This window comes from Perognathus longimembris, chromosome 1 (assembly GCF_023159225.1).
Source record: "Perognathus longimembris pacificus isolate PPM17 chromosome 1, ASM2315922v1, whole genome shotgun sequence".
NCBI lineage: Eukaryota > Metazoa > Chordata > Mammalia > Rodentia > Heteromyidae > Perognathus > Perognathus longimembris.
Window position 1 is genome coordinate 134,755,282 of NC_063161.1, and position 22,975 is coordinate 134,778,256.

Consider the following 22,975-nt stretch of genomic DNA (forward strand, 5'->3'; position numbering starts at 1 on the left):
TATGAGACCCTATTCTGACCAATAGCTGGGTGGGGGTGGCATACAGAGGTCATTCTAGCTACATGAGAAATGTAAATAGGCAAATCGGGGTCTGTGCCACCAGGGCATACACATGGGACCTTATATAACAAATAATGAAAGCAAAAAAAAGGCCAAAGCCACGACTCACATGGTAGTGTACCTGCCTAGAAAGTGTGAGGCCCTTCATTCAACTCCCAGTACTGTCAAAAAAAATTACTTCAGCCCTCAGGATGGTCAGTAGTTAGCTATTATGCATCCCCTTGCCATTCTCTCTCTGAGTGAGTTAACAAACTGTACATACACTTTGCCTATTCTTCCCTCACCCTACTTTGCCCCCAACATTCAGATATCCTTTAGCAGCACAAGCCAGCTAGCCAACTGGATTGTGTTAAAGTTAGCCTCAGAAACACAGGAACCACAGTAACTGCTTAGAGACAGCCAGCAGCACAGACAAAATTGGAACCTATTAGGAAAATTCAGGATCTAGAGACACAGAGCTCCTTAAGTTCCAATACCAAAGGATCAGAAGCAGCACCAAAGTTGGACAGCAGGTGTCAAAGAAAAGATGTAAAGCAAAAAGCAGGTAAGAGACCTAACAACTCACCTTTAGAGCTCACTGAGGGCATGTAACTGGTTATTTTGAGCTTCTCTAAAGATAGAGACCTCCTGGTATCTTCTTAAATGGAGCCAAGAGTTGAACACCTAAGATTTATGGAATTCTTCCTCCTGTCCAGGCTGAGCAAATACCTTTTCTGATTTTATCCTGTACTTTCTGGGGGATCCAAACTGGCTTGACTCTCTCGCTTCTGGAGTGCAAGTGCTAATACAGGCTTGCCAAAAGACATAGTCGTGATTTGGAATGGCAGGTCCAATTTACTCTTGTTTAAGAAGTAATGCCTTAGTCACTTCAGATTTTTATCTGGCCAGAGCCTAGTACTTAAGCTGTCAACCTAGATAAAGATGCATACTTTCTAAATGAAAATACAAGATCATTTGAAAGTCTATTAAACACTTTTTTAGTTGGAGAGTAACTCAAAATTGCCAAGCAACTTTATTTTTTGATGCTTCTTTAATCATGAGATGACTCCAAATGGAGCCAGTTCAATAATTATATTTTGCAACTATCTTTTAAAAATGGGATGTTTAAAAATTGGGCATTTTTCAGTCCTTTCTCCAACTTCTTATAGAGGTTTTAAGATTTTGTCTTTGAAACATGTATCAGACTCTCAAATTAAACACCATCATTTAAAGAAACCCTAAAAGGTTTGGAAAGGGGGTCTATTGTAATCTTTACTTCTGAAGCTATCTGCACAGCTGCATATTTCACTGAATGGCTTCTAAAATGGATTTTCATGTCATACACCTAAAGAAGAAACAACAGTCTTTGTTCCGTGGAGCATTTCAGAAGAGTCACCGGTGTTAACAGGTGGAAACATTCCAGCTTTTGCTCTCAGGAAGAAAAGACCTATTGTGGCCAGTCACTGCCTCCTGAAAAGTAGCTGTGTTTATTCCTGGCCTTGCAAGCCAAGAAGTGAACTGTTTCCACAGAGCAGGTATCTGTGGACAATTAGCAACAAAATGGAGTCAAAGAGGCCCATAGAGAAGGGTTGGAGGTGCCCAGAGAGGCCTCTAAATAATCAGAGAGCTGACTATTTAGCAGCATGTTAAAATAAAAGCTCTCTCTCTCTCTTTCTCTCTCTCTCTCTCTCTCTCTGTGTGTGTGTGTGTGTGTGTGTGTGTGTGTGTTTCTCTCATTTGTTAACTTATAGGTAGGGACTTGAATCCTCTGGTAACTATACTCTTCATTTGTAGACAGATCTATACGTAAAACTAATTATTATCAAGTCTGCTGCATATAAGAATAGACTAGAACAAGCAGAATTAGTATTAATTCAGGTGTCTAATAGCTTTATGTTTACCAATACACAGGGTTTGAGCTCACAGCCTCAACTTTGCTTGGCTAGCATTCTACCACATGAGCTATACCTCCAGCCAAGCTTTTTGCTAGTGATTTGGGAGAAGTCTCACAGACTTTTGGGGGGGGGCAGGGGGGGAAGCGGATTTTAACTGCAATCCCCCCGATCTTAGCCTCTTGAGTAGTGATGATTAAAGGCATGAGTCACCAGTCCCTGGCTAATAGCTTTATCTTTGATATAGTCCAGCATACTTATCTCTCCAAAGAAAAAGAGAGTAGATCCCTTTCTTGTTTCTTTATCTGTACTTAACTAATTCTAGTTCTGATATTTTGTTCTCAATTTCAATTTGATTTCCTTTCTGAATCTGGACACCACAAGAGCTGAGAACTGTATCTTAAGATCTTTGAGAAGGAAGGGTGACTGCTTCAAAGTACTTTCTACTGACTTCAAATCTTCAGGCCCAGATAAATTACCTCGCAATGTGCAAAAAACAAGCAAATAGACAAACCAACCTAGCTAGTTCCCTCTTGAGATATTTGGAGACATCATCAAGATAAGAGAGCTATTGACCCTACAAACAAGCAAATGTTCCCCTTTCCTAACTAGAGAAATGATAGAAAAATAAGTTCAAGGCAAACCTCCAGAAAAGTCCAGACAGCTTATGAGACAGGAGAAAGAAAGAGAGTAAATGGTCCCTGGGGAGCAGCATGAGTTTGATACCAATGAATCAACCATTCTAGATTACTATTTTACTTCCTAGACTGGGTTATTAGCAGCTGTATTTCTTACTGAGTTATCAGATGTAAGAGAAAGCCCATATTTAAATCACAAAATCAACTAGATGGTATTTCATTTGCTTTCTACGTCCCAAGTCAGTTTATACAGCAATGAACTATTTGCTCATCAACTCTAAGTCAAATTCTGTTGTGTATCCATTCTACTGTCACCTACAGCAGAAGCTGAAACAACCTTTCAATTCCAATAAGATTGCCTCTGTTTTGGAATACTTCTAAATCCCTTCTTTAGAATGCCATTCTGAAGTTTACTTCTTTCTTCCTTCATAAGTAAGAAGTTATTGCCTTTTAGAGAATGAATGAATTTTGAGTCTTTTCAACCAGGTCCTTTTTTTTCCTTTTGCTGGTCCTAGGGCTTGAATTCTGAGCCTGAGTGCTGTCTCTGGGCTTCTTTTGCTCAAGAGTAGAACTCTACCACGTGAGTGACAGCACCATTTCAGACTATTTCTGTGATTAATTGGAGGTAAGAGACTCGTGGATTTCAGCTGGCTCCCGGCTTCAGCCAAGTCTTTTAAAAATAAACAAGTGGGGGGAAAAAGATGCGTTTGATCACTTGGTCAATAAAATGAAAATATGAGAAGAAGAGAAAGGCAAACACATAACCAAAGTGTGCTGATTCAGTTGTGGGTCTTGTAAATTGAACCTGAAAACAATCTTTAAAAAAGATGCATTAGAGCCAGGCACTTACTGGCTAGCTAGTAAGAAGGCTGAGACCTGAGGATCACTTTTTGAAACCATGCTGGGCAGGAAAGTCCATGAGACTTAGCTCTATCTAAACTTAAGTACAATTTTTTAAACACATGGGAACAAAAATGTACGTGTTTTTTGTTTTGTTTTGGTTTGGTTTTTTGCCAGTTCTGGGTTTGAACTCAGAGCCTTGGGGACTATCTCTGAGCATTTTTTTAATCTATTTTTTTATTTTTATTATAAAGGTGATGCGCAGAGGGTTACATAAGTCAGACTAAGAGTGCATTTCTGGGGCTGGGGATATGGCCTAGTGGCAGGAGTGCTTGCCTCGTATACATGAGGCCCTGGGTTCAATTCCCCAGCACCACATATACAGAAAACGGCCAGAAGTGGCGCTGTGGCTCAAGTGGCAGAGTGCTAGCCTTGAGCACAAAGAAGCCAGGGACAGTGCTCAGGCCCTGAATCCAAGCCCCAGGACTGGCCAAAAAAAAAAAAGAGTGCATTTCTTTTTGAACAATGTCACCCTTTCCCTTACTCTCTCTCAGTTTTTCCCTCCTATCCCACCTACATGTTGTATAGTTCATTTTCAACATAGAATCTAATGAGTACCACTGTTGCTTTGCTCAAGGCTAGTGCTCTACCACTTGAGCCACAGCTGGAGCTTCTGGATTTTTGGTGCTTAATTGGAGATAAGAGTCCCATGGATTTTCCTGCCTGGGTTGGCTTCAAACCTCAACCTTCACATCTCAGCTTCCTGAGTAGCTGGGATTACAGGTATGAGCTACTAGCACCCAGCAAAGTTAGATATTTTAAGTTTGCATCTTTCCTTGAATGATTTTAAAAATAAAACTGAAACCTTTACTCTAAGGGCAAAAAGATTCAATTACCAATAAATTCCACTTATATTCAAATATCTGTTGTACATGACTTTAACTGATTTTTTTTGTTAGTCCTGGGGCTTGATCTCAGGGCCTAGGCACTGTCCCTTGGCCTCTTTTGCTCAAGGTTGGCACTCTACCACTTGAGCCACAGTGTCATTTCCTGCTTTTTCTGTTTATATGGAACTGAGGAATTGAACCCAGGGCTTCATGCATGCCAAGAAAGCACTCTACCACTAAGCCACCTTCCCAGCCTCTCTTTCTATACTCTCTAGAAATAAAAAAAAAAAAGTAACAGCTATGAAAGAGATCACCCCACCAATCACCACGACATCACTTTATCACCTTCCAAGAACAATAGAAACTAACATTGTGTGTGTGTGTGCGTGCACGCGCGCGCATGAGCGTGTGCATGTGCACGTGCATGTGCACTAATATTAGGGCTTGAGCTTAGAGCCTAGGTGCTGTCTCTTAGCTTTTTCCACTCAAAACAGCTTACCACTTGAGCCGCAGCTCCACTTCTGGTTTGGGGGCTAGTTAATTGGAGACAAGGTTTGCACAGACTTTCTTACCCAGGATGGCTTTGAACCATGATCCTTAGATCTCAGCCTCCTGAGTACTTAGGATTACAGGTATGAGGTATGGGTACCCAATTGAAAACAAACATTTTTAAGATCCATTCTTTCTGGCAAGTGCTGAAAACAATGTAATAGATAATACTATTTCATTTTACCCCCTCAAAGAACTTATTAAGTTTCCCATGTACACACACACACACACACACACACACACACACACACACACACAGAGACAAAATATGGAAATAAAATATTTATTTACCTTCCCTGTGGACACTTTAATGAAAGAAAAAGAAAGCCTTGTAATACTGGGAAGGCACAGGCTTCCTTTCTGTAACTCTGCTGCAGGCATTGATTAGAGGACCAAGTCTGTCTGGAGTGTACCGTGTCAACCAGAGTGTTGACAAGAGTTCCTTAAGAGGACATGATCAGGGCTGAAAATGAACAAAACAAAGTTTAATAATAAAACTTCAGAGGAGATTTTTTTTTGACAAGGAGCCTATTCATTTCTCACTTTGTCTCAGGATGAAGCTCCCAGCCAGAAGAAGGCTGGGAACAGAACAAAAGTGGAGGTCACCACCTGAGCTCTCCCGGCTCTGAGGACCAGAGGATCCCTGCCTATGCCAAGAGGCAGCAATTCACAATTTCAGGAAACTCTCTTCACAAGGGACACAAGCTCTGCGGTACTTTTGGGGCTGTGCAACCTGGGGTCTCCACGGTGGTGTTCTGTTTTCCCATTCCAATGAATAAGCACTATAGAAGGACATCTGTCATAGAGCGTTGGTGCTGATAATACTGCAGGCTGTTTATCAAGAAAAGTGATTCATTCTGATGGACAGAGGTCATATCTTCTGGATGTCCTTCTTCCTTGCAGAATTCCAAGGTTAACACAGGGTATCCCATAGCAAGAGACAGGGAGCATGAGTGTGTGTGTGTGTGTGTGTGTGTGTGTGTGTGTGTGTGTGTCTGTGTGTGTCTGTGTCTGTGTCTGTGTCTGTATTTCTGATCACTCTCTCCCTTTTGTTTTTCTTTTTGGTCAGTCATAGAGCTTGTACTTAGGGTCTTGGCATGGTTCCTGAGCTCTTTTGCTCAATATTAGCACTCTACCACTTTGAGCCATAGCTCCACTTTCAGTTTTCTGGTTAATGAAGATAAGAGTCTCATGGACTTTCCTGACAGGGCTGACTTTGAACTGTGATCCTCCGATCTCAGTCTCCTGAGTTGCTAGGAAAACAGGCATGAGCAGGCTCTCCATCTTATAAAATTGCCACAGGATATACAAATATGGGAATTCCATCCTCCTGACTTTATTTAATTGTGATCACTTCCAAAGGGGCTTATCTCTTTATACCTTAGATTAACTTCCCACCCTCTTAATACTTCACAAGAGGATTACATTTCAAAACCAGTTTTTAGAGAAGAAAAAAATGTCCTTGATCAGAATAGGAGACCCTGGAGGGAACACTCTAGGCTTCTTTTTTTTTTTTTGGCCAGTCCTGGGCCTTGGACTCAGGGCCTGAGCACTGTCCCTGGCTTCTTCCCGCTCAAGGCTAGCACTCTGCCACTTGAGCCACAGCGCCGCTTCTGGCCGTTTTCTGTGTATGTGGTGCTGGGGAATCGAACCTAGGGCCTCGTGTATCCAAGGCAGGCACTCTTGCCACTAGGCTATATCCCCAGCCCCTACTCTAGGCTTCTTAACACTTGGTAAGTTTCATAACTAATTTGGTGCTTGACATTTTGATTTCAGTTTATTTTATGGCATCCTATAAGTTCCTATTAAAGACATTTGCCAGGGAACACCAGGATTCCCTAGAAATACTGAGTGTGTGAGGGAAACAGAGGGGAGTGTCATGCCTATAGCTCACTCAGACTCCCGAACAGCAAAGATTTCTTCAGGAAAAGGTCAATTTCATACAGACTCTGAGAATGCCATTCTTTTAATTATGTTTCCATAGGCAAACCATCCCCTTTTGAGAAAAATTAAGTTGTTCATTATTCTAAGTCATATATGGGGCCTGGTGACTACTTCCCATTTGTCCCTCCAGTCTGAAAACTAACACTACTTTCAAATTATTTACAGAATCCATAAAATGAATCTTTTCCTATGTGGTGCTCCAGTTTGGCTGTGACACGTCCTGCAAATACCATGTATTAAAGCCTTGTTCCCTAGAACAGCACTTCTGGGAGGTGGTGCAAACTTTGTGAGGCCTACCTTGAGGCTGGGTGTGCCCTCAGAGTGAACTGAAACCCTGGCCTCTTCCTCCTCTTCTCTCTTTTGCTTTCCCATCATAAGGTGAGTGTTTTAGTTCCTTCTTGTGCTCCTGGTCAGGATGTGCTGCCTTACCACAGGCTCAATAGCAATTCACCCTCCAACATTCTGAGCATAAACAAATCTTTTCACTGTATAAATGGACACTTATTATTTGTCACAAAAATGGAAAGCAAACCAATATACCTAGCCTCTACTCCAGACAAAAACAAACAAACCAGGATGTCTGAAAGTGAAGCCTACACAACTGTAGCCTTTAAATGTCTCCAAATGACTTTTCTGTGCACGGACTTCTGTCAAAGCAAGGAACAAGAGTTGGAGTCTCCACCTTAAGGAGTTTTCTTATTCCTCTTCTGATCTTAGCCTCAATGACAAAATAAACTTCCAAGGGTTTTCCCCAGCTGGAAGAACTCAGTTGTGAAATTAGAGGAGACACCAATAAGATCATAAAGATTATGAGATAAATAACCTCATCTAAAGCAAATGCTTATCAAATACTACAGTTGAGATGCTGGGAACACAAAATAAATAAGAACAAGATTTGGTCCTCAGAGAGTTTCTGCTCTACGTAGAAATACAGATAATGTGAGAGTAGTGCAAATGTAAATGTTCTGGAAGCACAAGCTTGGAAAAAAGAGAAAGTTTGGGATCCTCAGGAAGTGACTTTGGTCTTTGGGAAAAAGATCAGAAGGACTCCAAAGTATGCAATGGCTGGATTAAAGACACAGAAGTTAAAATGTGGATGTAACATGGAGGAATTATAGGACCTGGGCTCCGAAAATGGCCCATTGGGCTGGAAATTAAAATTAAAATTTGATGAAGGGTCTCAGAAGCCCCCACAAGGAATCAGTAGGCACCATGGAAGTCAGTGCGTCTGTATAATGTGTCTCTCCAACAAAGGTTTGAAACTAAATAACCCTACACACATAGTTGAAATAAATGGAAATAAGATCTATATGAACTTCGAGGTAGTTACTCTTCCTGCCTTCTGTTGGTCTTCTCTCCATCGAATCCCTTAGCACTTCTAGACATTATGCCATTCAGCAGAAAACTGAATGGACAGTAAACCAAAATTAGTCTTCCTACATCATGTGTAAAGGAAGAGTCTGGTGTTCTTACTGCTACTTCCTCTACTCCCTCTGAACACACCTATGTTGAATTTTTCTGCCTTCTACATACATTCTCTCTGTCCAGGATGTCCTTCCTTTGCTTCTCTCATAATTCCAATGTACTAACTAAACTCTAAGTCACTAGTTCTGTATATAGTTCTTATTAATTATATTTCATTTATTAATATGTCTTTCTTTCCCTCCAGATGGAGTCCCTGGGGGAAAGGAAGAGGATCTTTGTAAACTTTTGTTCACCAGTGCTGACATGCCAGTAGTACTGACTTACTAGGTGTTAGGAAAGCTCAAAGTTGCCAATTATGTCCTTTCATGTGTAAGTACTGAAACTCAGGACATTTTTCTTTCACATTTAAGATTATTCACTCAAGATCTACACAGTGCTTCCCTGAAATATTGACGTGCAGAAGCAAAATGACAGTTGTTGAACCTGTCAATTTATTTCTATGGAAAAGCACTAGCATCCCTTTAGTAATAATCTGTCAAAGGAATACTAACACTAATATATCTTTGGCTAGTGCAAATATAAATATCACTCAAAAAGCTTGGACTAAGCATGGAAGCCCATAGAAGCAGGGAGTCATTCCCTGAGGAGAGTGACAATGGGATTTAGGACTTGCTGGGCTGCTAAGGGGGAGGGTAGGCCCTTGGTGGGTTTTGTTGATTTTCAATTCCTTCAATGTATTCCACTAGTTGGAGGATTAAAAGGTTTACTGGTGAGAGTGTCAGTTGTCAAAAGACTGAGGATAGATTCTATAATCCTGTAAAAGAGCCCTGGAAGCTTTCTCCTACAGGAAGGCAGAAATAATTTTGGCCTTTGTTATGCTCACTTGGTCCTTCTATAATAATCCTGCTGCCCTGGAAGAAATGGAAAGGTTCAATGACCACATTTTTGCACTGTTGCTCTTGTGCTCTATTTGTAAGATGCTATGTCAATTTCTCCTTGCAGTTCTATTACTTTTTGCTTCAAGTATTTTGACGCTCTGCCATTAGGTGCATACACATTAAGGATTGTTATCATCTCTTTATCTTTAAGTAATGTGCTTTTCTTCATTCTGGATCATTTTGCTTGATGTAAAGTCAGCTTCTTTTGAAATTAATGTAGGTGTTCCACCTTCCTTTTAATAGTATTAGCATGTACTGTGGGTACATTGTGTCTTTCTCAAGAATTCAAGTGGTATGTGGAAATGTAACAAAGAATCCTCACCCCATTAAAAAAAGTGATATGTGAAGTATTAACATGTGGAACCAAGAATATAGCTATATCAGGATACAGAGTCTTTAAAAGATAATTAAATTACAATGAGGTCATTAGGGTATTGTTACTGGAAAAGTTAAAAGGTTTAAAAGTACTTAAGAGACAAAAAATACACCCAGTTACTGTAACAAAATGTAGACAATAATGTTTTAAAATATATTCACATTACCATAAGGTGGTCACTTGGAAGAAGGGGACATTAAGACTGGAGATTATAGAAATATTAGCAAGGACACATTTGAAAAGGACATGGGAAGAAGAGTAGATTTAGATACACTAAGAAGAAGGGGCAACTGGTAGAGAATATTCTAGATAAAACGCATAGGCAGAAGTGGCATAAATAATCCCAAGAATTTCAATTTGAGCAGGACAAAGAATGTGGGAAGCAATGTTCTGGGACATAAAGTTTAAAAGCAGACTCATGCCTGTAATCCTAGCTACTCAGAAGGCTGAGATCCGAGGATCACAGCTTGGAGCTTGCCCAGGCAGAAAAGTTCAGGTGACTCCAATTAAAACATCATAAAAGCTCAAAATGGAGCTGTGGCTCAAATGATAGAGCACTGGCCTTGAGCAAAAGAGCTCAGGACTAAGCTAGGCTAAGAGTAAAAGCCTCAGGACTGGGGAGAGAAAAAGGAAAAGAAGAAAGATAAAAGCAGGATTGGAGCTACGAGGCAGCTGAGATCCTCCCTAGTAGACAAAGAAAAGACACTATTTACCAAACAACCAGTAAAAAAAAAAGCTGGAAGTAGAGGTGTGGCTCTAAGGTAAACAGCCTTAAGCGCAAAAGCTAAGTGATAGGCTCCCCAATACTGGTTGGGGGGGTGGTGGAAAGGAAAGAAAAGAAAAAAGAAAAAAATGTGTTGGGCCCTTGGGAGTTTCTACTCCCATTTCTACTGTTCATCTAGAATGTAACATTGTTTGATTTTCATGATAAAACCTAGGCACTACAAAATCCAAAACACCTTGTAAGTTGCTACAGTTTAAATAAAATTTAATATGATTTTATTGCTAAGCATGTTTATGTAATATGGAGGTCAGATCTGGCCAGTGCCATCATTGGCTGTTGAGGGGTGTCAGATCGACTCCATCTCAGATTAAAGAGAGCAGAAGCCAACTCCATCTTCACTAAGATCTCCCCCGCCCTATCCAGGGAAGTTCCCCTTCTCTGTGATAAGATTGTGTAAACTGCTTGACCACCTGAGTAGTGGAATGCTCAAGGTTAAACCTGTGCCCTCCCATGAGTAGGCATATCCGCCTGCATCATGTGAGCCCCGCCAAATCCATGCGCCAAGTCTAACTACCATGATAGGTTGGTATGAGGCAGATTGTAACTCCATTGGCCACCTGCATGTGACCCAGCATGCTCTGTAAGTGTCGTAACCTCATTGGCCACCTGCATGTGGCAGGCTTGACCATGTGGTATTTGCCTTTATAACCCAACCCCAAGCATGGCCCGGCCTGCGGTCCCAGAGTCTAGGCTGTGGCCCTGGCCGATCAGCCTGCTTTTTACCGTTGTGGTTCCAGCTCCCGAGTCTGGGCCGTGACCCTGACAGGTCAGTATACTTTTTACTTCCCCAATAAATCCATCTTTTTACTTGAGACTGTCTCTGAGTAGTGGACTCTTGGAGGGATGGGGAAATCCCCCCACCCTCGGACCCCATTACATAGTGGTCCCCTCCCTTGGGGGGGAACCCCATTAGAGTTTACTGTGTTTTAATACCAAATATGTGAAAAGGTGTATCTTGGAGGGACAGAAAGGATATAAAGAATTAAAATCGTAAGTGTCCTGTTGATGAATTTTTGCATATATAATCTTACCAGATAGCAGCCTATGCTAATCCTACCCTAAAGGGTCTCAGCTGACATGATGATGGAATCGGGAGCCACAAAGAAGCTGAACACATTCAGAACTGGAGTAGATATTTCAGTAATTCTTAGGTAGAGAAAGATCCTAGTAAAGGTATTGGCTTTATCTTTTCCATTTTCTTAAGCGTTGCCTACAGTTTGAGGAGGGAGGGAATCATTTTTTTTGTCTCTCCTGGGGCTTGAACTCAGAGCTTGGTCTCTATCCCTGAGCTCTTTTGTTCAAGGTTAAACTATTACACTTTGTTTTGTTTTGTTTTGTTTGCAAGTCCTGGGCCTTGGACTCAGGGCCTGAGCACTGTCCCTGGCTTCTTTTTGCTCAAGGCTAGCACTATGCCACTTGAGCCACAGTGCCACGTCTGGCCGTTTTCTATATATGTGGTGCTTGGGAATCGAACCCAGGGCTTCATGTATAGGAGACAAGCACTCTTGCCACTAGGCCATATTCCCAGCCCCCAAACTCTTACACTTTGAGCCACAGCTCCACTTTTGGTTTTTGAGTGGTTAATTGGCAATAAGAATCTCACAGGAACTTTTCTGCCTTGGATGGCTTTGAACTGCAATCCTTAGATCTCAGCCTCCTGAGTATCAAGGATCACAGCCATGAGGCACCAGCATCCGGCCTAGCTCTTTCTTCATATCACTTGTCTACACTGTCTACATAGGAAATATGTGCATGACTTTGGTTAGCACTTCCCTAGCCTCAGGTCCTCAGCTACTCCCACTAGCCCCCAGATCCACCCATATCTAATGAGCCACTCCTACTCACTACCTACCTACTTCCCCATTACCCCCAAAAAGAGAGAAGCTGCCACCTCTATAAGGTGCAGATGCCATGTACCTCCCTCTCCCGTGGCAACTATGGTCCTGTCTGTGATAATCTCTGCATGGTCCCCTGGGATGGATGGCTGGGACATATCCTTTCAACTTCCTCTGGTGGTTGTTGAGCAGAGCTTTTTCGCTAAACAAGTTATCAAACTATTTCAATTCATTCTCATGAATATTCCAAGAAATCACTAACAATATCAGAAAAGAATATTTTTCTTTCCTAAATGCACACTTTCTGTTTGGCCTTACTAGGATCAGGTAATAATCTAAGGAAAACTCTGTCTTGTAAGCAGCGGGTTTATGTGCCAAGTTGGAAGAAAAAAAAAGAAAGAAACCACACTCCCACACCCTATGTCTAAATATTTGAAGATTATAAATCAAGCTAACCAGCTATTATATTAGAAAGATTTTATCCTCCTACATGGCACACCTATGTTATAGCAAATATACATGTAAACACCTAGATCAGGTTTGTAAGGTCCTCTCCCTAAGGGCTACATGCAGATGCCCCTTGGTGGTAGATCCTTAGGTAAAGTCTCCAAGAGGTCTCCTGAGGTTGGGGCTGGACAATAATAAAAAGAAAAATATTACTGAAACGAAAAGAGAAAAATTGGTTGCTAATGGCTTGGAGGACAAAGGGATGGGGTAGAGAGGTGTGTGGAAGGCAGCTGGCTCAGTGTTACTGTAACTCACTCGGGTCTTCAGGTATTCGAGACAGCTTTACCTTGGTAGGCCCAAGGGAGGAACAGGTGTACCTCGAAGTCAACGTCGGAATAGCTGGGGATATGGCCTAGTGGCAAGAGTGCTTGTCTCATATACATGAAGCCCTGGGTTTGATTCCCCAGCACCACGTATACAGAAAATGGCCACAGGTGGCACTGTGGCTCAAGTGGCAGAGTGCTAGACTTGAGCAAAAAGAAGTGCTCAGGGACAGTGCCCAGGCCCTGAGTTCAAATCCTGTGAATGCCAACGGGGGCAAGCCATCCCAGCAACAAGCACCTAGACCACTGGGACTCAGCCAGTTCCGGGAACAAGTATCATGGAGTGGAGTAAGAGGAAAGTGATCGCATCCAAAATGGAGTCACTTCTTCCAGGCTTCATTCAAGGACTGGCATCTACCACCAAGGGACCCTGCTGCTCGCCTTCTCCAGGAGGGGCCACATTTCTGCCTTTTACCCCTAATGCCGATGCCCCTTGCCAGCAGGAAACAGCCAAAGAGAGTCTTCATCCTTTTTCATCTATTAAAAGGCTGGAATGTAAGGTCCTCTCCCTGAGGGTTCCATGTAGATGCCCCCACCTCATTAAGTCTCCACCCAGTTACCTGGGTAACCTGCAAACCTGGAGGCAGTTACCTCCCCTTTCCCTGAGGTCACATCCTAATCCACCTGGCCACACCCCTGCCCTAAATATAAGGCAGGGCTGGGTGGGGGTCTCTGTCTCTGTCTCTCCCTCTCTCTGTCTCTGTCTGTCTCTCTGTCTCTCTGTCTCTCTCTCGCCATGGATCATCTCGGCCACATATATGCCCCTTCTATACCAACGTTAACTTCGAGGTACACCTGTTCCTCCCTTGGGCCTACCAAGGTAAAGCTGTCTCGCATACCTGAAGACCCAAGTGAGTAACAGTAACACTGAGCCAGCTGCCTTCCACACACCTCTCTACCCCATCCCTTTGTCCTCCAAGCCATTAGCAACCAATTTTTCTCTTTTCGTTTCAGTAATATTTTTCTTTTTATTATTGTCCAGCCCCAACCTCAGGAGACCTCTTGGAGACTTTACCTAAGGATCTACCACCAAGGGGCATCTGCATGTAGCCCTCAGGGAGAGGACCTTACAAGGTTCAAATTCAGAATATTCAAGAAACACATCTTCCTGTTGAACTTTAGGCATCCTTTTCAGGGGCTTATTGCCAATAACCAATACTTGGAAAGATTTTTGTGTGTATGATCCTAGGGCTTAAACTCAGGGCCTGGGCCTGTCTGTCTCTGGAGCTTTTCCTGCTCAAGGCTAGCCAGCACTCAACTACTTGAGCTACAGCTCCACTTCCAGCTTAATTGGAGCTTGGTGCTTAATTGGAGATGAGAGTCTCACACACTATCCTGCCCATACTGACTTCAAACTGAGATCCTCAGGACTCAGCCTCCTGAGTAGCTAGGATTACAGGCAAGAGCCACTGTTGCCCAGCATAAGATCTTTTTTTTTTTTTTTTTGGTTTTTTTTTTTTTTTTTTGGCCAGTCCTGGGCCTTGGACTCAGGGCCTGAGCACTGTCCCTGGCTTCTTCCCGCTCAAGGCTAGCACTCCACCACTTGAGCCACAGCGCCGCTTCTGGCCGTTTTCTGTATATGTGGTGCTGGGGAATCGAACCTAGGGCCTCGTGTATCCGAGGCAGGCACTCTTGCCACTAGGCTATATCCCCAGCCCCCCAGCATAAGATCTTTAACTGATTCTTGAATAAACAGTCCCACTCAAGCTATGGTATTACTTAATTCTTTAATTTTTCTCCTTAGAGTTAAAATTCAATGAACATCCTATTTTTTGGCTAATTGTAGCAAACAAATATCCCTCTCAAAAGAAAGTCCAAATTATTTAATAAATGTTATGCACTTTGCCTTCTCCTCACCTTCCACTCCCCTATCCCCTATACCTTGGAGGTGCTGGGAATGGAATCCATGCTAGGTAAACTCTACCACTAAACTCCACCCTCAGCCCTAATCTTTCATGGTCCACAATTTCTATCTCCACTTCCATTCCACTGGCAGACCTTAAAAAGTTTCCTTAGAAATGGTTCGAATATCGAATATCAGTTAGACTGTGGAGTGTGTGTGTGTGTGAGTGTGTGTGTGTGTGTGTGTTCCAGTACAGGGGCCTGAACTCAGGGCCAGGGTACTGTCGTTCAGCTATTTTTACTCAAGGTTGGCTATCTACCACTTGGGCCACAGCTCCACTTCTGGCTTTTTGGTGGCAAACTGGGGAGAAGAGTCTCATGGATTTTTGTGTCTGGGCGGGCTTTGAATCCTCAGGTCTCAGCCTCCTGAGTAGCTAGGATGACAAGCATGAGCACAGATGCCAGGCTCTGTCAGACTTTTGAAAACAATACCATCAGTGGATAGCCTCAGCAAGTCATTTAAATGTTCCGATACATATTTTAAAAGGGCTGGGTCTGAAAGTTAAACTACCTAGAGAGACCCATGACCTACAGACAACTTCAGCAACTGGTCTAACTGGAAATTAGGAAAATAAAACTTAGAAGTTAGCTTTGTCACAAACGGGGGTGAGCTGGAGTGAGTCACCCCAAACGACTGAGTCTCAGAGTCATTATCTATAAAACTAGAATAAGGATGTTGCTTCAAGTTAAAAAAAAAATCACAACCTGTCTGTGGCAGTTAAGACACCTCTGCCTTTGACCACCTCACAGGGCTTTGGGGCAAAGGGAAGAAGGCACAACCTCTCTGAGCTTGGTTATCCACACATGTTAAGAAAGCTAGCTCACACACACACAGCTAGCTCACCAATAAAATTATAGGAGGAATGGAAGAAAATGTGCAAGGAAACTGCGAGATGCGGAGTTATACAAATGTCAATTGTCTTAAAATATAGGACCCCCTCCCCCTCCCCCTCCCCACACATACAAAACCCATCTTTCCCCTCCGTACATCACCTTTCCAATGACAGTAATAAATACATAAACAAAAACTAAACTCCTCTTTTCCTGACTCGGGTTTCCCAACCCCACATAAAGTAAGATCACTTTTTGGAAAGCTTTCTTTGACCCAGAGCCACGCCCTGGTTTGCTGTTTCCCAGGCACTACCTCAGTCCTTTATCAATCGGCCCCCTGGGACCTCCCTCAGGGAGGCGTGGCCACGACCGCCCCGCCCCTGGCGTCCTCTGGCTTAGAGCGACGCTCCGCCCCCTCCCTCTGGCGCCTGCGCAGTGCGCACGGACCGGCCTAGCGCGCCCCGGCGGGAGGTAAGGGGTCCCCTGGAGGGCGCCTCGCTGGGCGTCAGGTCTGGACGGGCTGGGTGGGCCTGGCCGACCCCGCGAGGGGGAGGAGGGGCGCCCGCCGGGAAGCGGGGCAGCGGATCTCAAGTGTGGACGACCTGGGAGTTCCTCGCGTTTCGGTGTGGGAGAGCTAGAGCTTGTAGGGAGGCCGACCCGGGGAAGCTTGCTGGCCTCCCGGGGTCGGGGGCTGGAAAAGTTTCCGGGTCTGCCGGGCTCCCGTGGTGCCCGGTGCGCCCCCGAGTTATCAGGGTCGCCAGCCTCGGGGTGAGGGGTCCGGGAAGCAAGGGCACGCCCATCTGTCTGTTGGTTAGTGGGGCGTTTGGTGTGTGTGGCCCTGGCACGCCGGGGGTGACCCTGTGACGATGACGCGACGTGCGGGGACTGGGCCGGGAGGACTGAGGGGAGGCTGGGTGTCCTGTCAGCCAGACTGGGCGAGGTATGGAGGGTCTAGGGGGGTCCTGTCAGCCAGACTGGGGGTGTGGGGGACCCCGGAGTGTCCTGTCAGCCAGACTGGGGGAATGGGGAACCCGAGTGGACTGTCAGCCAGACTGGGTGTGTGGGGGGGGGGGGAGAGGGGGTGTCCCAGGGTGTCCTGTCAGCCAGACTGGGGTTATAGGAGACCCCAGAGTGTCCTGTCAGCCAGACTGTGGGGGGAGGGTCCCGGGGTGCCCTGTCGGCCAGACCGAGGGTATGGGGGACCACAGAGTGGCCTGTCAGCCAGAGTGGAGGTGTGTGGGGTGCTGTCAGTCAGACTGGAGCATGGGGGACCCCAGCGTGTCCTGTCAGCCAGACTGAGGGTGTGGGGGACCCCGGAGTGTCCTGTCAGCCAGAGTGGGGGCTTGGGAAGACCCTGGAGTGTACTGCTAGCCAGTCTATGGGCTTGTGGGGACCCTGGGCTGTACTGTCAGTCAAACTAGGGAGTGTTGGGGAGGAAACCCCGGAATGTCAGTCAGCCAGACCTGGAGGTGGTCTGCAGAAGCCCCCACACTTGGCTGCCTCCTCAGGTTTCCAGAGGCAGAGAGGGGAACCTACCACTGTGTGGACCAAATAAAGGCCTTGATTTTGCTCTCCCAGTTCTGTGCCCCTTGTAGCAAGCCAAACGCAAAGGGACACCCCGAGGAAGGCAGATGGGTGCCCCCAGCATACTCAGTTTCTAATTTATCTCTAGACTAATGGAGGTGTTTATTACTTTTGGAGAGTGGTGTTGCTAGCTGCTTTTGACTTTTTTTCTTCTCTTCTGGGAAATGGGGCTTTGAGTCATTTGCTTAACCTTTGAATCCTCTTCAGGAGCAGGAGTGTTAGGTTACCCACCTCACATAAGTTGTAAACATTAAAGTTTATAAGGCACCTGGCACCCCTCTCCCACCACCCAGACCCCATTATTGGAACGGCAAGTTATCAGTGCTGTGAACATGACTGCAGTTCTTTGGTTACTGAATGTTCCTACCTTCCTTCCATGGAATATCAATTCTTGTACATGAACAAAAAAAAAAGAATCCCTGCTTGTTTTGAAATAATTTTTACAACCACTAAAAACTGCAAAAGTAACACAGAATTCCTAATAGATTCTCTTAATGCTAAAGTGCCACACCACCTTACAATCATCAAAAGCAAGGAATTGATATTAGAATAGTATTGTCAACTGAATGTCTGTCTTCTGAGTCTATCATGTTTCAATAGTAATATTCTTTCTGTATTCTAGGATCCAGTTTAAGACCATACACTGCATTTAGTTGACATAGTTCTGTCACCTTTTCTAATCTGTGATGATCTTTTCATGTCTTTATGACCTTTACCTAAAAAAAGGGGGGGGGTGCTCAACTGCTCATGATGTAGCCTGTCCCTTAAATGATGTTTGTACTGTGGTTTGTCATGATGTGATTAAGGGTATGTATATATGTGTGCATTGTTGTTAAAGATACCACAAAAATGTATGTGCCCTTTTCAGTTTATCCTGTTAGAGTATATGCTATGACTTACTGCTTGATCGCTTGGTTAAGATGGTTTATGTAGGGCTGGGGATATGGCCTAGTGGCAAGAGAGCCTGCCTCATATACATGAGGCCCTGGGTTCGATTCCCCAGCACCACATATACAGAAACTGGCCAGAAGTGGCGCTGTGGCTCAAGCGGCAGAGTGCTAGCCTTGAGCAAAAAGAAGCCAGGGACAGTGGACAGTGCTCAGGACTGTGCCCAGGACTGGCCAAAAAAAAAAAAAAGATGGTATATGTAGGGCTGGGAATGTGGCCTAGTGGCAAGAGTGCTTGCCTCGTATACATGAAGCCCTAGGTTTGATTCCCAAGCACCATATATATAGAAAACAGCCAGAAGTGGCGCTGTGTCTCAAGTGGCAGAGTACTAGCCTTGAGCAAAAAGAGGTCAGGGGCATTGCTCAAGGCCCTGAGTCCAAGGTCCAGAACTGGCAAAAAAAAAAAAAAAAAAAAAAAAAAGATGGTATATGTAAGGTCCCCCCTCTGGGAGGGCTCCATTTAGGTGTCTCCCACCTGTTTAAGTCTGTACCCAGTACCTGCATTACCTAGGTAACTGGCACACCTGGAGGCAGTTACCTCTTCCTTCTCTGAGGTCAGATCCAATCCACCTGGCCATATCTCCCACCTTTTCCTATATAATCGGGCTCTCCACAGCCCCAGCTCTCTTTCCTTTTCTCTCTCACTCTCTTGCTTTTTTCTCTCTTTTTCCTTTCTTTTCCCTCTGTCTCCTCATGCCTCCATCTTATGTAGGCTGGAAGTTTGCTTTCCCCCCAATAAACTCCTGAACCGTGTGGTAGGTTTCCTTTCTGGCAAACCTTACAGTATTTTGGGTAAGTCTCTAATACAAACCTTTGTAGAAAATATCATAGGGAAACCTTTAGGCTTTGCAAACATCCTGTATTTCCTCTAACTTTCCCTTGCTAAATTTAGCATCCATTGGGTCTTGCCTTCAGTCATTTTTACTGTGGTATTCTAATGGTGATTTTTCTATTTTTCTTTCTTCCCTTCTTTTTTTGGTCCGTTGTGGGGGCCTCTGGGCCCCCACAACTCTGGGCCTGGGTGCTGTTCCTGAGCTCAAGGCTAACACTCTACCACTTGAGCCACAGCATCACTCCCAGTTTTCTGGTGGTAAATTGGAGATAAGAGTCTATGAAAAAAAGAAAAAAAAGAGTCAATGGAGCCTCCTGAGTAGCTAGGATTACAGACCTGAGCCACTGGCACCTGGCTGTAATGGTGATTTTTCTATTTTTCTCCTTTATTAACTGGAATTACTCTGTAAGAAGGGACTGTCCATTCTCTCCATTCATTTTTATTCAATTTTTTACTTCTCCAGGATAGACTTGTAGTTGTTGTTTTGTTCACTTGTTGGTTTCACTGCTTAAATTTTTGGAATTTTGATCATTGGCAATAACACACACACACACACACACACACACACACACACACACACACTTTACTTTGTTTCCCTTTGGAATGAATGCCTATATTCTTTGTAAAGACCTTTTTTTTCCTGGCTCTTTCCCGCCTTCCACTCCCACCCCCCCAGTCATAGAATCAACTTCTCCAAGACCCTCTGGTTTCTTCTTGTACTGTTTCTGCTTCTTTCTCTCCCTTCCCCTTCCCTCCTCTTCTCATTTCTCCCCTCCTTTCCACCTTTTCTTTCTTTCTTGTTTTACTTTTGGAAAATGGTATTTAGGCACCAAGATTAGTGTAGTGGGTGTGGTCATTGCTATTGGAGTGTCGTTGCTTTTAGAGCCTCACAGAAGATAGTGTATCTGTAGACACACCCAAACATATAACATTGACATTTCTGAATTCATTCATATGTATATTTTTTAAATAGCAGAATGTCATTTCAGTAACTCTGAATCTGTTCTAACACTACCAGGTTATTTCTAGTTTGTTCCTTATTGGTAACTTCTTTCTTTGACAGTGAAAAGTCTGGCTCTTACATTCTATGAAGTATTTCTTTTACTCAATCCCAGTATGCACATAAAGTAATTTCAAGAGTTCTAATCTATATCCATGGCAGAAGCAAATTTACTTGCATATAATACTCTTGTTTTTTGTTTGCTTTACAGTATTCAAAGAGGATATTGTTTTCTGAAGTTACATAAATTACTTCTACACTTACTTCCATATATAATGCAGTCTTATTTTTGAAAATTTATATTTCATTTGGGATTTTCCCAACATCCAATTGTTTTAAATTTTTGTATACATTCACTTTTAGTGAATTTACATATGATTGTAGACATATTCATTTTTAGTGAATTTATGTATGGTTTTAGTAGCATCCACTCTGTGGTATGCAGCTCTATGAGTTTTGACAAGTGAATATAGTTAGTAGTGTGTGTACCGACAGAATCATGTTGACAGAACAATTTCATTACCCAAAATATTTCTACATTTTTCTAAATATTAAAAATATAGGGGCTGGGGATTTAGCTCAGTGGAAGAGCGCCTGCCTAGTGAGCACAAGGCCCCGAGTTTGGTCTTCAGCTCTGGAAAAAAAAAATCTATAAAAATACAGCCACTTAACAAGTTCTGGGATTTTTTTGTGTGTGTATTTATATAGTCTGTCCTTAAACTTATTTAAGGAAGACCTTAATGTAAGTGTACTTGTTAAACTTTGTGTTTTAATTATATCAGAAATCTATTCTACTTTTTTTTTAACTGGTTCTGGGGCTTGAACTCAGAGCCTGGGCTCTGCCCCTGAGCCTCTGTGTGCTCAAGACTAGCACTCTTCCACTTGCACCACAGCACCACTTCCAGCTTTTTCTGTTTATGTGGTACTCAGGAATCGAACCCAGGGCTTCATGCATGCTAGGCAAGCATTCTGCCACTACGCCACATTCCCAGCCATATATTCTAATTTTATGACTGAAAAATCAAGAAATCGAGGAGGTAACAAACAGTACATTTCTTGTTTGTTACCTCCTCGATTTCTTGATAAATGTACCCAAGGCCTAATGTATGAAACTGTAACCTCTCTGTACATCACTTTGACAATAAATAAGAAAAAAAATCAAGAAATCTTGGTACATACACACTACACACACACATTCACTCATTATGCAATCTCACTTTCTTTTCTTATATTGTTGGGCCAGTACTGGGGTTTGAACTCGGGGCCTCATGCTCTCTCTTGGCTATTTTTCTCAAGGCTGTCACTCTACCACTTGAGACTATTTTTTTTTCACTAATCAAATATGTAAGAAGAATGGTAAAGCCAAGTAAATTGGTTGGGGTATGGATTAATGGACATTGTGATAACTTGCAGGTAGGAATGTAAATAAGCACAATCTTGTGTGGTACAAATTGGCAATGTATATATTAAAAAAAATTCTACCTGAGCCAGTGACCCATGCCTATAATCATGCCTGTACTCCTAGCTACCTGGGAGGCTAAGAATGGAGGATTGAAGTTTGAAGTCAGCCTAAGTGTAAAAGTTTGAGAGACCCCCTTTTCGGCCCACAGCTGGGCACAGTGGCTTGTGCCTGTCATCCCAAGCTATAGCAGAGTCTAAGGTTGGGAGGGTCATGGTGCCAAGCCAACTCAACTATGAAAAATTCGTAACTCTACAGAAGGGAAGCTGTATGTGATGGCATACTCCTGTAATCCCAGCAGTGTTTGGAGACCTAAAACTAGGGAGGTGGGGGTCAGGTAGGAAGTGAGGTCATATCCTAAAACTATCCAGCGACAAACAAGATGTGGTTCTGCAGTATCATACAAACCTATCAAGTGCGAGGCTCCGGATTTAGAAACTCAGTACCACACAAACACATGTATTTATTTAATATTTCCATTTCTAGGTATTTGTTTTAAAGAAATAATCATAGGTGGCAGCATGGATTTCTGTGTAAGGAGAGTACTTACACTATAGTTTATAGTAGTGGAAAATTGGAATAAACTGAAGTAGCTAACAATAGATGATTAGATTATGAAGCATATAATGTAATACTGTGCTGCTATAAAAAGTTGCATGGGAGAAAATTTATTTACATGGAAACATTTTTCTTATGCTTAATCATGTTATTCAAAAATCCTTTCTTTTTCTTCATTTATTTATTTTATCCAGCAGCAGTTGAAGTATAAGCGAATATAAATTAATTACTCCTGTTATTTCATTACTTTGGATTTAATTTCTCTATTGTTAAAATATCCCCTTTAGAATGATTTATACCATTTCATTTGTTTGGTGGGGGGCAAGGAAGAATTCAACCTTTTAGTAAGTATTTAATTGACCACTTATTGCCTACCAAATAATATATTAGAGTCTAGGGATTCTGTGGTATAACAAAATGAAATGACTCCCTAGTTAAAAGATACACACTTATATAAGTCTTTTTTAATAGTTCTTTTAATGAGTACCTTGGTAATAAGCTTAGTTTTTGTATGTCAGAGATTGATTATTTTGCCTGTACTATAACTGATAATTTTTCTGGGTTTGCCCTAACCTCCTCTTCTCAGCACTTTGAAGACTTTCTGGTCTTTTGATATTCTAATCTTTGATGTAGAGTTCCTTGCTTTGGTTCTTTTTCTTAATAAGCATTGTATCTCTGGATTTCTTTTATGTTTTTTTTTTCTTTGTCCTTGATGTTCTGCAATTTTCTTTCTTTGGGGTTTAGGTAAGTTTGTGGGTTTTTTTTTGGGGGGGGAGGCTAGTCCTGGGCCTTGGACTCAGGGCCTGAGCACTGTCCCTGGCTTCTTCCTGCTCAAGGCTAGCACTCTGCCACCTGAGCCACAGCGCCCCTTCTGGCCGTTTTCCA

The 22,975-nt window shown here is 43.1% G+C and overlaps 1 protein-coding gene across 1 annotated transcript in view; it reads left to right on the plus strand.

The window, feature by feature from the left end:
• Positions 1-16,165: 16,165 nt before the first annotated feature.
• Stx17 (syntaxin 17) overlaps positions 16,166-22,975 on the plus strand; it is a 53,651-nt gene continuing 46,841 nt past the window's right edge. Inside the window, exon 1 of the mRNA XM_048338072.1 lies at positions 16,166-16,181. The gene's annotated coding sequence lies outside the window, so the exon portion shown is untranslated. The remainder of the gene's footprint in view (positions 16,182-22,975) is intronic.